Below are 6,166 nucleotides of genomic sequence, written 5' to 3' on the forward strand. Positions count from 1 at the left end.
GGATATGTACATAAGTGCTGCGGGGTTGAGAGGGTAGATTAATAAAAGTAGAAAGTCAGGGTGATGCAGAAAGGAGTGAAAGAAAAGGTAAAGAGGGTTTAGTCTGGGAAGGTCTCTTGGAGGAGATGTGCCTTCAATAAGACTTTGAAGTGTAGCAGGAGAGTAATTATCTGTTGGATATGAAGAGGGAGGGTGTTCCAGGCCAGAGGCAGGGTGTGGGTGAGAGTTTGGTGGTGAGATAGATGAGATCAAGGTACACTGTGTAGGTTGGTGTTAGTGGAGCGAAGTTTGTGGGCTGGATTGTAATAGGAGAGGCGTGAGGTAAGATAGGATTAACAACAAGATTGAATCCTTTAAACCTGATGGTAAGTACTTTCTGTTTGATGTGGAGGTCCTTGGAGAGTGGGGAAACATAGACTGAATGTTTTTGCAGAAAAATATTCCAGGCAGCAGAGGACTGGAGTGGGGAGAGACAGGAGGCGGAGGTCGGGAAGGAGTCTGATAAAGTAATTAAGGCAGGATAGGATAAATGTTTGAGTTAACGTGGTAGAAGTTTGGATGAGGTGGCAAGGATGGATTTTAGTAATAATAATAATAATGTTATTTGTTAAGCACTTATTATATGCCAGGCACTATACCAAGTGCTACGGTGGATACAAGCAAATAGAGTTGGGAACAGTCTCTGTCCCATGTAGGGTTCACAGCCTCAATTCCCATTTTATAGATGAAGTAACTGAGTCACAGAGAAGTGACTTGCCCATGGTCCCATTGCAGACAAGAGGCAGAGCAGGGATTAGAATCCATAACTTTGACTCTCAGACCCATCTGTATCCACTATGCCTTGCTGCTTCTCTAGTGATGTTGTGGAGGTTAATCTGACAGGATTTAGTGATAGTTTGAATATGTGGGTTGAATGAGAGTGAGAAGCTAAGGATAATGCCAAGGTTACAGGCTTATGAGACAGGAAGGTTAGTGATGCTGTCTACAGTGATGAGAAAATCAGGGAGAAGATAAGGAATTCTCTATTGGACATGTTAAGTTTGATGTGATAGCAGGACAACTAATTAAAGATGTCTGGAAGGGAGAGAGAGAGAGATATCAGGGCTAGAGACATAGATTTGAGGATCATCCACATAGAGGAGGTAGTTGAAGCCATGGGAGCCAATGAGCTCTCTGAGGAAGTGGGTGTAGATGAAGAATAGAAGGAGGCCCAGAACTGAGCCTTGAGGGACATTTTGATAGAAAAATGAACCAGGCAGCAGAGTGAAGTGAGAGCTTGGGAGGTCAGCAAGGAGGCTGCTGGGGTAACAGCTTGGATAGAGAAAAGTGTGGATTTTAGTGATGTTAGGGTGGAGTTTTGTATCTACCCCAGCACTTAGTACAGTGCTTCGTATATAGTAAGAGCTTAACAGTCACCGCAATTATTATTATCATTATTATTTATTACTATTATTATTTTTATTATTATCTCAGTAGGGAAGCTAAATAATAGCTAGAAGTGAGAATAAAGAAAAATGACAAACTCAAATGGACTCATCAGTATCAAACAGAGAAGTTCATAGGTTCAGCCAGGCTGATTCAAGAAGTGACCGATGCTGCCAGAGTTTATTCCCCCTTTTAGACTCAACTCAGGCTATTTCTGTACAGAGATGAAGTTTGAGGGCAAAGGGCTTTTTTCAACAGCCCCTCTTCCTGTCCTTCTCCATGCACATCGAGGCCGGGGGAGGAGAGGTGGATGGTGAGAATCAGGCTTGTTTATTAAGTTAAGTGGATAGTCTGAGAGTTTAAATGTCAAGTATCTGCTGATAAATAAGAAACACAGGGGTTCCGCATTTCAGTCCATGGTGCAGGCCACTGGACTTTGTGGACTTTGGCAAGGCTACAGATTCAGATCCTTAACTTGTCTCACATCTTATATAGTTTTACCTTTGCTTGAGCTGAAATGTCAATCCCCTCAAAAGTGACTCTTAGTAGGCAACTGTAAGCTCACTGTGGGCAGGGAATGTCTGTTATATTGTTATGTTGTACTCTCTCAAGTACTTAATACAGTGCTCTGCACACAGTAAGCATTCAGTAAATATGAGTGACTAGCTGGAAGTAATACAGCCCCAGGTTTGAGGACTCACTTCCCTGAACTTTCTTTCTCTCCAGAGAAAGTCATTTATGCTAAGAACAAAAAATATCATATGGATTTTTTCAAATTCAAGAATTTCCAAGTAAAAAATCATTACTTAACATAGCCAAAGTAGTCTGATGGGTTCACCTATTTAGCATCCACCAACACTGTGTCACCTCGAAAGAGCATTGTGAAATGAATTTATCCTAATAAACATTAACCAGTACAATAATGCTTTTCATGTTCCACATTGACTCTACACAAGGACTATCTGTTCCCAATGATTCTGTAACAGGTATTCCCCAAGAAAATTTTGCATTGGATGCACCTTTTAAAAACTGATCTAACAGTGAAAGCTAGAGAAATTGAGAGACCATCCTGTTTTTTTTAATATTCTTGGTCATAAATAATTGTCCCAGTGCTGGGGCATATACAATACAATTGTATCAGGAACATTCTCTATCCCGCAGGGGGTTCATAGTCTAAAGAGAGGTAAAACAGATATGTAATCCTCAATTTGCAGGTAAGGAAACTGAGGCCCGGAGAACAGCTAAATGGCTTGCCCAAGATCACCCAAGCAGGAAAGTGGCAGAGCTGGGATTAGAGCCCAGGCCCCCTGAGTCCCAGGCCCATGCTCTTTCTATTAGGGAATACTGTCTCTTGGTTTCATTTCTTTCAGTCTGTGTCTCTGTATGTGTCTCAGTGACTGCTTGTAATTATTCTGGTGTCTGCAGTGTTTGCCACTGGCTGCTGGTGAGAAATCCCATCCCATCCCTATGTTTATTTCCCAATCCAGTTTGAGGGGTGGCAAAACAGGGTGTTGTCAGATTTGTGTGAGCCTTACCTTCTCTCCCCTTCATGGCTGGCCATATAGTCCATATGAGTGGGTGATTCCACCTAATTGTTTAAAGTGGCTCCAGGAAGGTGGAATTTCCTCTCCTTGAACTGCCTCATATGCAGACTGAGCTTGTGGATGTTTTGGACATAAACCCAGTGCCTCCTAGACTTGGTCTGCGGAGGGGCACACGGGAATGAAAATCCTGGCATGGCAAATAGTTTGAGTCTTCATAGGCTCTTCATGTCTCCCTTTTAAAAAGAATAATGATTGTGGTATTTGTTACATGCTTACTATGTGCCAGGCACTGCACTAAGCTCTGGAGTGGATACAAGCAAATCAGATTGGACATAGTCCCTGTCCCACACGGGGCTCACAGTATTAATCCACATTTTACAGATGAGATAATTGAGGCACAGAGAAGTAAAGTGACTTTCCCAAGGTCACATAGCAGACAAATGATGGAATGGAATCAGAACCCAGGTCCTTCTGACTTCCAGGCCCTTTTGCCTAAGCAGCCAGAGTGCCTTGTTCATTTCAGGCTTTTTTGTAGAAAATCGAGGGTGGTTAAGGACATCTTTCCCAGCAGTATCCTCAGTGGAGCTCTCCTCCCTCCTCTCAAATGCTACTCCGGCCACCTGTGCTTCAGACCCCATTCCCTCTCATCTCATGAAATCTCTCGCTCCATACCTTCTCCCCTCCTTAACTTCCATCTTCAACCGCTCACTCTCCACTGGTTCCTTCCCCTCTGCTTTCAAACATGCCCATGTCTCTCCCATCCTAAAAAAACCCTCTCTTGACCCCACCTCACCTTCCAGTTATTGCCCCATATCCCTCCTACCATTCCTTTCCAAACTCCTTGAACGAGTCGTCTACACGCACTGCCTCGAATTCCTCAACACCAACTCTCTCCTTGACCCCTTCCAGTCTGGCTTCTGTCCCCTACATTCCACGGAAACTGCCCTCTCAAAGGTCACCAATGACCTCCTGCTTGCCAAATCCAACGGCTCATACTCTGTCCTAATCCTCCTCGACCTCTCAGCTGCCTTCGACACTGTGGACCACCCCCTTTTCCTCAACACGCTATCTGACCTTGGCTTCACAGACTCCGTCCTCTCCCGGTTCTCCTCTTATCTCTCCGGTCGTTCATTCTCAGTCTCTTTTGCAGGCTCCTCCTCCCCCTCCCATCCCCTTACTGTGGGGGTTCCCCAAGGGTCAGTGCTTGGACCCCTTCTGTTCTCGATCTACACGCACTCCCTTAGTGACCTCATTCGCTCCCACGGCTTCAACTATCACCTCTATGCTGATGACACCCAGATCTACATCTCTGCCCCTACTCTCTCCCCTTCCCTCCAGGCTCGCATCTCCTCCTGTCTTCAGGACATCTCCATCTGGATGTCTGCCCGCCACCTAAAGCTCAACATGTCGAAGACTGAACTCCTTGTCTTCCCTCCCAAACCCTGCCCTCTCCCTGACTTTCCCAACTCTGTTGACAGCACTACCATCCTTCCCGTCTCACAAGCCCGCAAACTCGGTGTCATCCTCGACTCCACTCTCTCATTCACCCCTCACATCCAAGCCGTCACCAAAACCTGCCAGTCTCAGCTCCTCAACATTGCCAAGATCCGTCCTTTCCTCTCCATCCAAACCGCTACCCTGCTCATTCAAGCTCTCATCCTATCCCGTCTGGACTACTGCATCAGCCTTCTCTCTGATCTCCCATCCTCGTGTCTCTCCCCACTTCAATCCATACTTCATGCTGCTGCCCGGATTGTCTTTGTCCAGACACGCTCTGGGCATGTTACTCCCCTCCTCAAAAATCTCCAGTGGCTACCAATCAATCTGCGCATCAGGCAGAAACTCCTCACCCTGGGCTTCAAGGCCCTCCATCACCTTGCCCCCTCGTACCTCACCTCCCTTCTCTCCTTCTATAGCCCACCCCGCACCCTCCGCTCCTCTGCCGCTAATCTCCTCACTGTACCTCGTTCTCGCCTGTCCCGCCATCGACCCCCGGCCCACGTCATCCCCCGGGCCTGGAATGCTGTCCCTCTGCCCATCCGCCAAGCTAGCTCTCTTCCTCCCTTCAAGGCCCTACTGAGAGCTCACCTCCTCCAGGAGGCCTTCCCAGACTGAGCCCCTTCCTTCCTCTCCCCCTCGCCCCCCTCTCCATCCCCCCATCTTACCTCCTTCCCTTCCCCACTGCACCTGAATATATGTATATATGTTTGTACATATTTATTACTCTATTTTACCTGTACATATCTATTCTATTTATTTTATTTTGTTAATATGTTTGGTTTTATTCTCTGTCTCCCCCTTTTAGACTGTGAGCCCACTGTTGGGTAGGGACTGTCTCTATATGTTGCCAACTTGTACTTCCCAAGCGCTTAGTACAGTGCTCTGCACACAGTAAGTGCTCAATAAATACGATTGATTGATTGATTGACTGATCTTTCCTGTCAGTGCTTCTGAATGTGGGGTAAAAAGCAAACTTGGGGAATAGGTCCCCAGAATCCCACTTTTTCTGCGAAGCCAGCCCCACAGCGCTGGGGACATGCCATTTGCATATTTGCACTATAGAGAAGCAGCATGGCCTCGTGAATAGAGCACAGGCCCGGGAGTCAGAAGGACCTGGGTTCTAATCCAGGCTCTGCCATTTGTCTGTTGTGTGACCTTGGGTAAGTCACTTAACTTCTCTGTGCCTCTGTTCTCTCATCTGAAAAATAGGAATTAAGACTGCAAACCCTATGTGGGACAGGATATGTGTCCAACCTGATTATCTTGTGTCTATCCCAGTGCTTAGAACAGTGCCTGGCACATAGTAAGCCCCAAATAAATACCACAATTATTACAGTGCTTCCCAGTCTTTATAGGTCTGGGTCCAAAAGGTCAGAGCCCAAGGGTCCGGGCTCTACCACCCTGGACATCACTGTAAAGGCATGGGAGCCAGCCTGGGCTTGCATGTCTACCCATATAAAAGCAACATTAAGTTGCAAATTCCTTGAGGGCAAGGAATGTGGTCTTCTTCTACAGCAGTAGAAGTAGTAATAGTATTAAGTATTTAAGAATGCAGAGCACTGTACTAAGCATTGGGAAAGAAATATACAGGTGTGAATTAGACATGGTCCTTGTCCCTTACTTATTACAATGCTAGGCACCAGACAAGCACTAGATACTGTTCACTGATTGCTGAATGTGTTGGATTCCTCCATAAA

Source organism: Tachyglossus aculeatus, chromosome 1, assembly GCF_015852505.1.
Source record: "Tachyglossus aculeatus isolate mTacAcu1 chromosome 1, mTacAcu1.pri, whole genome shotgun sequence".
Taxonomy (NCBI): Eukaryota; Metazoa; Chordata; class Mammalia; order Monotremata; family Tachyglossidae; genus Tachyglossus; species Tachyglossus aculeatus.